This window comes from Thalassophryne amazonica, chromosome 23, assembly GCF_902500255.1.
Source record: "Thalassophryne amazonica chromosome 23, fThaAma1.1, whole genome shotgun sequence".
NCBI lineage: Eukaryota > Metazoa > Chordata > Actinopteri > Batrachoidiformes > Batrachoididae > Thalassophryne > Thalassophryne amazonica.
The window spans coordinates 2354070-2363973 of NC_047125.1; the positions used below are offsets into that span (position 1 = coordinate 2354070).

A 9904-nucleotide genomic window follows, 5' to 3' on the forward strand; every position below is an offset into this window, starting at 1 on the left:
TTGTTGGGGTTGTGTTTGACACCTACTTTTCCTTTGATGTGAGAGGCTCTGGTCTGGCTTTGGTCTGGTGCTTTTTGTTGGATGTGTTTATTGAGGACAATCATTTCTTGGTGGTGCAATGGGTTGTGTCAGAGGACAGATGCCGTCTCTGATCATTTGCCCAACCTCTTGTTGCATCACTTGTATTTCAGCATCAGAAAAATGTTTTTATGTGATAAAGTTGTATCTTTGGGTGGTGAGTTGCTTTCTTGGGATGTCTTTTTGACTTGGTCAGTGGTGGTGGAATATTCTTTGCCATTCTCCACATCTTTCTCTCTGGCTGTTGGTGTATTTTGTTTTGGCATATTCCATTGCCCACAGCAGTATCCACTCTTCCTCCTTCCACTGACTCCTTTCCAACTGAAGTTGTTTCCCTTTTTCCATCAACTGATTTTCCTTTATCGCTTCTTTTTGGGCTTCTTCCTTTATTTTTTGTATTTCCTCTGCTGTCAGATATTTTGTGATTTGAGAGGTGATCGATTGCAGTTTTGCAGTTGTGGTGGCTTCTTTCTTTTCTGCTGGTAAGTCCGCTTCTTTTATGCACTCCCCAAATACTGCCTTTTTTCTTCTGCCCCACTTCTCATACCTTGAGTAAGTGAAGCAGTGAAAGATGTTTTTTTTTCTTTCTCTTCAATGGTCCAATTTACTGTGGTGTAGTTTCAGTTGTTTCTTTTGGCCCATTGATGCTGTTGTTGCTGGAGTCCAGGATCAGAACTATGCTGAACTGGTGGATTATCCAGCTGAGTGCTTCCACAGGAGAGTTGTCCTTTGTGGCTTCAGAGTGTCCTTCTGTTTCAGTATTTGTCGTCGATCAGAACAGCTAAATGGTTTTCTTCTTGTTTGCCGCTCTTTTTGTTGCTCTGAGCTGTTCATGTAATCAGATGCTTTTCCACATTTAGAACTTATCACTGTCATCAGTCTCAGTTCCAGAACTGTCTGAACTCCTGCCACTGGTATCTGGTTGTAAATGACTGTTTCGACCTGAGCTGCTGGCTGGTTGTGGTTCTCCATCGTCCTCTCCATCAGCTTCTGCTGTCAGTGTTCTGTGTACAGATGAGCTGCTGGCTACAGGCTCAGCCTCTGTGCTCTCATCAGTTGGGCTTTGATGAAGCTGTGATGACTCTGGTTTTTCATCATCATTTTCACTCTTCACAGGGGCGGCAGTGAAACCAAACTCGGTGAGATCTGCCTCCTCCAGCTGCTGAAGCTGCTCTCCCTGCTGACTTATCCACAGCTTCTCTTCTTCTTTAATGTCCTCCTGCTCAACACTCAGATTCCATTCCTGGTGTTCAGGGAGAGTTTCTTCTTTAACCACCAATGACGGCTGCATGTCTGCTTTGTACAAGTGAACTCGAGGATTGAAAGCAGTTCCAGAACTTTCTGTCCTTTGTTCTCTTCTTTTAGACAATGAATTTCTTCTTCATAGTTTGTGATCAATCCTGCTAACAATTCAAATACTTCATCAGCAGCTGTTGGCAGTTGTTTCAGCCTGTCCCTCAGCTGTTGGGATTTAGAAATGTTTGTAGAAAACCTTGTAGTCAGTCAGTAGAAGAGCGGAGAGAAGTCCAGGCACCGAGGAGTCAGTCCATTCCCCTGTATGAATTATCATGTGTCTTCAGGTGGCTCTTTCGCCAAATCTTTGACCACACTCAGTACAGACAATTTGCCATTTTCTGTTCTAGTTCCTGCTGTTCTAGGACTGTGTGCACCTGTATATTGTTTTGTAGATGAGCTGGTGAATGGCTTATTTTTTCGGGGGGCAGTGAATGACTATGAATTATCATGTGTTTGTTCAGAGTGCCCTTCTGTTTCTGTCTTTTACTCTGATCAGAATAGCTAAATGGTGTGTCTGGTATGAATCATCATGTGTCTGTTCAGGTGGCCCTTTTGTCCAAACCTATGACCACACTCAGAACAGACAAATGCTTTTTGTCCTGTATGAATTATCATGTGTGTTTTCAGGGTGTCCTTTCGTCCAAACCTTTGACCACACTCAGAACAGACAAATGATTTTTGCCCTGTATGAATTACCATGTGCATTTTCAGGTTGCTCTTTCGTCCAAATCTTTGACCACATTCAGAACAGACAAATGCTTTTTGTCCTGTATGAATTATCATGTGTGCTTTCAGGTTGGTCTTTAGTCCGAATCTTTGACCACACTCAGAACAGACAAATGCTTTTTGCCCTGTATGAATTACCATGTGTCTGTTCAGAGCGCTCTTTTTTACAAATCCTTTACCGCACTCAGAACAGACAAATGGATTTTGTCTTGTCTGAATTCTAATGAGTTTGTTTAGAGTGCCCTTCTGTTTCTGTCTTTTACTCTGATCAGAACAGCTAAATGGTTCTCTTGTTGCTTGCCTCTCCGTTTGTTGCTCTGAGGTGTTCATATGACCAGATTTTTTTCCATATTTTTTTTGTTTTTCATCAGTGTTCCTTGAAGGAACAATATTGGTATTTTTTTGACAGTTAAAACATGACTGAAGTTCTCTGGTCTGTTTCCAGTCATCACTGTCATCAGTCTCAGTTCCAGAACTGTCTGAACTCCTGCCACTGATATCTGGATGTAAATGACTGTTTGGACCTGAGTTGCTGGCTGGTTGTGGTCCTCCATTGTCCTCTCCATCAGCTTCTGCTGTCAGTGTTCTGTGTACAGATGAGCTGCTGGCTATAGGCTCAGCATCTGTGCTCTCATCACTTCGGCTTTGATGAAGCTGTGATGACTCTGGTTTTTCATCATCATTTTCACTCTTCACAGGGACGGCAGTGAAATCAAACTTGGTGAGATCTGCCTCCTCCAGCTGCTGAAGCTGCTCTCCCTGCTGACTTATCCACAGCTTCTCTTCTTTAATGTCTTCCTGGTCAACACTCAGATTCCATTCCTGGTGTTCAGGGAGAGTTTCTTCTTTAATCACCAACAACGGCTGCATGTCTGTAAAGAAACAATATTGATAAAGTGGAAATGTACATCAGCATTTGTTTTAAATTTCACAAATTGTAATTCACATCCTTGTCTTCCACAACTGACTATTGCAGTGTTTTATTTTCTGGATTGCTATAAAATAGTGTAGGATGTCTACAGATGGTACAGAATTACTGTTGCTCGAGTTTTGATGAAAACCAAGAGGTTTGCTCACAGACATTCTGGCTTCCCTTCACTGACTCAAGGACTAGATTTCAAGATTTTGTTAGACATTTCAGGCTCTAAACGATCAAGAACTCAACTATCTGGCTGAACTTGTTCAGCCTTATGTGCCTCCTCGTGCTCTGTGGTCCTTGGATGCAGACTTGCTCTGTGTCTCAAGGGTTAAAAGAAGTCAGCAGGCTTCAGAGCCTTTTTTTTTTTGCCGTGGTCGTATGGTGTGGAACAGGCTGCCTGTTAGTATTTGAAATGTGACTAAGACTATTTTTAAAACTGATTTTCTATCAACTGTAATTAGTTTGAAGGTTTTTCATCATCTTTTCATTACTTTTTTCTTGTTGTATTTAATTATTTAATGTTTTTGTTTTTATTTTGGGATATGGGGATCTTTGTTTCATGTTCGTCTGCAGCTATGTTCAGCACTTTGCTGAGTTTTTTCCTTTATTTTAAAATGCTTTACAAATGTATTATTATTACTTAGGGCAGCACGGTGGATTAGTGGTTCACACTGTTGCCTCACAGCAAGAAGGTCATAAGATTGATTCCTACCTGTGGCCTTTCTGTGTGGAGTTTGCATGTTCTCCCCGTGTTTGTATGGGTTCTCTCCAGGTGCTGCAGCTTCCTCCCACATCCAAAGACCTGCATGTAAGGGTCTCGTGACCCTTAATTGGAGTAAGCGGGTACAGAAGATGGATGATTATTACTACTTACATGGCACTCAAATAAGATGTCAGAAGTCATCAAATATGATATGAACACATCTATAGTGACATTAATCAAATCAAATCAATTTTATTTATATAGCGCCAAATCACAACAAACAGTTGCCCCAAGGCGCTTTATATTGTAAGGCAAAAGCCATACAATAATTACAGAAAAAAACCCCAACGGTCAAAACGACCCCCTGTGAGCAAGCACTTGGCGACAGTGGGAAGGAAAAACTCCCTTTTAACAGGAAGAAAACCTCCAGCAGAACCAGGCTCAGGGAGGGGCAGTCTTCTGCTGGGACTGGTTGGGGCTGAGGGAGAGAACCAGGAAAAAGACATGCTGTGGAGGGGAGCAGAGATCGATCACTAATGATTAAATGCAGAGTGGTACATACAGAGCAAAAAGAGAAAGAAACACTCAGTGCATCATGGGAACCCCCCAGCAGTCTACGTCTATAGCAGCATAACTAAGGGATGGTTCAGGGTCACCAGATCCAGCCCTAACTATAAGCTTTAGCAAAAAGGAAAGTTTTAAGCCTAATCTTAAAAGTAGAGAGGGTGTCTGTCTCCCTGATCTGAATTGGGAGCTGGTTCCACAGGAGAGGAGCCTGAAAGCTGAAGGCTCTGCCTCCCATTCTACTCTTACAAACCCTAGGAACTACAAGTCAGCCTGCAGTCTGAGAGCGAAGCGCTCTATTGGGGTGATATGGTACTATGAGGTCCCTAAGATAAGATGGGACCTGATTATTCAAAACCTTATAAGTAATAAGAAGAATTTTAAATTCTATTCTAGAATTAACAGGAAGCCAATGAAGAGAGGCCAATATGGGTGAAATATGCTCTCTCCTTCTAGTCCCCGTCAGTACTCTAGCTGCAGCATTTTGAATTAACTGAAGGCTTTTCAGGGAACTTTTAGGACAACCTGATAATAATGAATTACAGTAGTCCAGCCTAGAGGAAATAAATGCATGAATTAATTTTTCAGCATCACTCTGAGACAAGACCTGTCTAATTTTAGAGATATTGCGCAAATGCAAAAAAGCACTCCTACATATTTGTTTAATATGCGCATTGAATGACATATCCTGATCAAAAATGACTCCAAGATTTCTCAAAGTATTACTAGAGGTCAAGGTAATGCCATCCAGAGTAAGGATCTGGTTAGACACCATGTTTCTAAGATTTGTGGGGCCAAGTACAATAACTTCAGTTTTATCTGAGTTTAAAAGCAGGAAATTAGAGGTCATCCATGTCTTTATGTCTGTAAGACAATCCTGCAGTTTAGCTAAGTGTCCTCTGGCTTCATGGATAGATAAAGCTGGGTATCATCTGCGTAACAATGAAAATTTAAGCAATGCTGTCTAATAATACTGCCTAAAGGAAACATGTATAAAGTGAATAAAATTGGTCCTAGCACAGAACCTTGTGGAACTCCATAATTAACCTTAGTCTGTGAAGAAGATTCCCCATTTACATGAACAAATTGTAATCTATTAGATAAATATGATTCAAACCACCGCAGCGCAGTGCCTTTAATACCTATGGCATGCTCTAATCTCTGTAATAAAATTTTATGGTCAACAGGATCAAAAGCAGCACTGAGGTCTAACAGAACAAGCACAGAAATGAGTCCACTGTCTGAGGCCATAAGAATATCATTTGTAACCTTCATTAATGCTGTTTCTGTACTATGATGAATTCTAAAACCTGACTGAAACTCTTCAAATAGACCATTCCTCTGCAGATCAGTTAGCTGTTTTACAACTACCCTTTCAAGAATTTTTGAGAGAAAAGGAAGGTTGGAGATTGGCCTATAATTAGCTAAGATAGCTGGGTCAAGTGATGGCTTTTTAAGTAATGGTTTAATTACTGCCACCTTAAAAGCCTGTGGCACATAGCCAACTAATAAAGATAGATTGATCATATGTAAGATCGAAGCATTAATTAATGGTAGGGCTTCCTTGAACAGCCTGGTAGGAATGGGGTCTAATAGACATGTTGATGGTTTGGAGGAAGTAACTAATGAAAATAACTCAGACAGAACAATCTGAGAGAAAGAGTCTAACTAAATACCGGCATCACTGAAAGCAGCCAAAGATAACGATATGTCTTTGGGATGGTTATGAGTAATTTTTTCTCTAATAGTTAAAATTTTATTAGCAAAGTAAGTCATGAAGTCATTACTAGTTAAAGTTAAAGGAATACTCGGCTCAATAGAGCTCTGACTCTTTGTCAGCCTGGCTACAGTGCTGAAAAGAAACCTGGGGTTGTTCTTATTTTCTTCAATTAGTGATGAGTAGTAAGACGTCCTAGCTTTACGGAGGGCTTTTTTTTTTTATAGAGCAACAGACTCTTTTTCCAGGCTAAGTGAAGATCTTCTAAATTAGTGAGACGCCATTTCCTCTCCAGCTTATGGGTTATCTGCTTATATCCTTAAACCTAGGTACAGCGCTTTCAGAAAGACCTCTACTGTAATGAAACTTATTCCCCACTGCTGGGTAGTCCATTAAAGTAAATGTAAATGTTATTAAGAAATGATCAGACAGAAGGGGGTTTTCAGGGAATACTGTTAAGTCCATACCATAAGTCAGAACAAGATCTAAAGTATGGTTAAAGTGGTGGGTGGACTCATTTACATTTTGAGTGAAGCCAAGTGAGTCTAATAATAGATTAAATGCAGTGTTGAGGCTGTCATTCTCAGCATCTGTGTGGATGTTAAAATCGCTCACTATAATTATCTTATCTGAGCTAAGCACTAAGTCAGACAAAAGGTCTGAAAATTCACAAAGAAACTCACAGTAACGTCCAGGTGGACGATAGATAAATAAAACTGATTTTTGGGACTTCCAATTTGGATGGACAAGACTAAGAGTCAAGCTTTCAAATGAATTAAAGCTCTGTCTGGATTTTTGACTAATTAATAAGCTAGAGTGGAAGATTGCTGCTAATCCTCCCACTCTGCCCATGCCACGAGCATTCTGACAGTGTGACTCGGGGGTGTTGACTCATTTAAACTAACATATTCATCCTGCTGTAACCAGGTTTCTGTAAGGCAGAATAAATCAATATGTTGATCAATTATTATACATTTACTAACAGGGACTTAGAAGAGAGACCTACTGTTTAATAAACCACATTTAACTGTTTTAGTCTGTGGTGCAGTTGAAGGTGCTATATTATTATTATTATTATTATTTTTTTTTATGCTTAAATAGATTTTTACTGGTTATTGGTGGTCTGGGAGCAGGCACCGTCTCTACGGGGATGGGGTATTGGGAGATGGCATGGGGAGAGAAGCTGCAGAGTGGTGTGTAAGACTACAACTACAACTCTGCTTCCTGGTCCCAACCCTGGATAGTCACGGTTTGGAGGGTTTAATAAAATTGTCCAGATTTCTAGAAATGAGAGCTGCTCCATCCAAAGTGGGATGGATGCCGTCTCTCCTAACAAAACCAGGTTTTCCCAAGAAGCTTTGCCAATTATCTATGAAGCCCACCTCATTTTTTGGACACCATTCAGACAGCCAGCGATTCAAAGAGAACATGTGGCTAAACATGTCACTCCCGGTACGATTGGGGAGGGGCCCAGAGAAAACTACAGAGTCCGACATTGTTTTTGCAAAGTTACACACCGATTCAATATTAATTTTAGTGACCTCCGATTGGCGTAACCAGGTGTCATTACTGCCGACGTGAATTACAATCTTACCAAATTTACGCTTAGCCTTAGCCAGCAGTTTCAAATTTCCTTCAATGTCGCCTGCTCTGGCCCCCAGAAGACATTTGACTATGGTTGCTGGTGTCGCTAACTTCACATTTCTCAAAACAGAGTTGCCAATAACCAGAGTTTGTTCATTACATTACATTACAAGTCATTAAAAATATATAAGCCAAATAATTTAATTCATATTTTGTAATGTTGCTGTTTGCAAAAACAAAATGTTAATGGACCGAATTTCTGCAGCACTTTTTACCATCTGATACACATGTTCAAAGAGCTTTTGGCCGTTTATTCAACATCTAGACGTTGAATAAACTTTCACTTTCAAGCCTTTTTTCCAACATATTTTTTATTGTAACCATTTTATTGAACACTTATTCAGTGTTAAAATGCTCCCTTTTTAAGGCTCAATTAATGATCACTCCCAATGCTGTCCACTAAACGTGAACGTCCCTTCATGGACAGCAACATGACACCTCCTAACTGGACAAAATATTGACTAAGTTCCCAGATGTTAATGCATTTTCAATGGGGATTCACGGCGAACACACTCAGAAAACACGTCTTAAAATGCCATTTTGACTTGGATATTGTCAACATGCGCAGCTTTCCGGCCTGTTTCTTGATGAGACTAACTGAAATTCTATGAGTGGTTCTCAGTAAATTGCCCGTAATTAAAATAGCGACCACACCTCCTTGCCGGTGTTCTGTCGAGATGAGATGCGCCGTCGAGATGAGGTGCCTCGCGTAACTGCACATGCATGCACTGAAAAAAATTACTTGACGTTTGCTTATTTTGATGGGCAAGTAAATGTATAAAAATCCCAGAAGAAGACCATAGGGCATGTCCATAACTAATGGAAGCGCTAATCAATGTAGCAGGCGATGCTACAAGTTTACAAAGCCACATGCTGAGTAAAATAAAGCCTTTTAAGAGAAAGGATCTGTGCTGATCGTCTGAAACGGACTTGTGCATTTAAAGTGAAGCAGTGTGTTTCTATATATATTTTTTAAAAACGTGGTTTGCTCCACTGGCTGTTCTCCACTTCTGCAGATGAAGCGCACTTCTTGGTGGTGGGTAGAGGAAAACAAAACAAAAAAACAAAATGCGCATGCGCAGTTGCACATCGAGCGAGTTGCATCATCTCCACATGTGCAGCAGCGCGACGCACCTCATCTCGACGGGTGACGTCTTCAAATCTGGGTAGAGCGATGTGCGCATGCGCGACGCACCTAATCTCGATGTTCACCTCATCTCGACGGGACACCGGGACACGGGTCAGTGTGAGTGCAGACTCTAGTTCTCATATATAACCTCTTTGGCTCCAACATTATGATTTGCTACAATTTACTCTCTGTATTGTGGGAAAATGACACTATTGAAGCCAGTTAACAACAGTCTAAACCCAAATGTTTATTCACCGTCTACAAACAGACTGTGAAAAGTCTTTCACTTTTGAATGTCTTTTCAATGTAAAAATATGAGCCCAGAGCACGTGGCAGGCGGTGGAAGAAAGAACGGCATCCAGCTGGGAACACCGCTCCAATACAACTTTAGAGAAAGAGACAAAAAGAACCTGATTAAAAACACAAGAGATAATATAAAATTCTGAGATTGGTGCATCACTACCCTGTCCTTTAAAGTGTCCCTGACACGCTATGATGTTTTTACATATTCTTGAATAAAAAAAAAGCTTTTTCCACGTCTTTGGTTTTTACCATAAAATAACACTGAACAAGTATTTACATGTTTCGTTACCCATCTGATAATTTGAATTTACCATCTCCGAGTTGACCTACTTCACTAACAGGGACTTACAGGGGCAGCCGCTCATCGCACGGCGCCACAGAAAAACACCTCCGTGTTGATAACCTTTCGTAAGATTCAGGCGGTTTTCGATGGCTTTCAGTCGAGTGAGTATCCGAGAAATTGTTTAACAGCTGGGCATGTTCAAATTTGTCCTGTAAGGCTTCCAACGGAGGTGTTTTGCTGTGGCGCCACCCCATGAGCGGCTGGGTGCCGACGCGCGAATCCGTCCGCACGTCTTTCATTACAAAATCTCCTTTAACAGTGGAATGTCCGGAAAAACTGCTGATCCCGACCTCTTCTGAAACTTATCTGTTCTCTCACGACTTCCTGGGTCAACAGAGGCTTAAATTTGGAAGTATTCAGCTCGAAACAGGCTGACGACGGCGGCTCGGGGTGCGGCGCACCGTCCGGCTCCGTGGGTTGTCCTTAAAGCGACAGTAACACTCCATAATCTCTCATCAGCCCTTAAAATTTTCACCGAAAAC

General features: G+C 41.2%; 1 long non-coding RNA gene across 1 annotated transcript in view; it reads left to right on the forward strand.

The window, feature by feature from the left end:
• LOC117504894 overlaps positions 1–9904 on the forward strand; it is a 797517-nt gene that overhangs the window by 684266 nt on the left and 103347 nt on the right. The window lies entirely within an intron of this gene.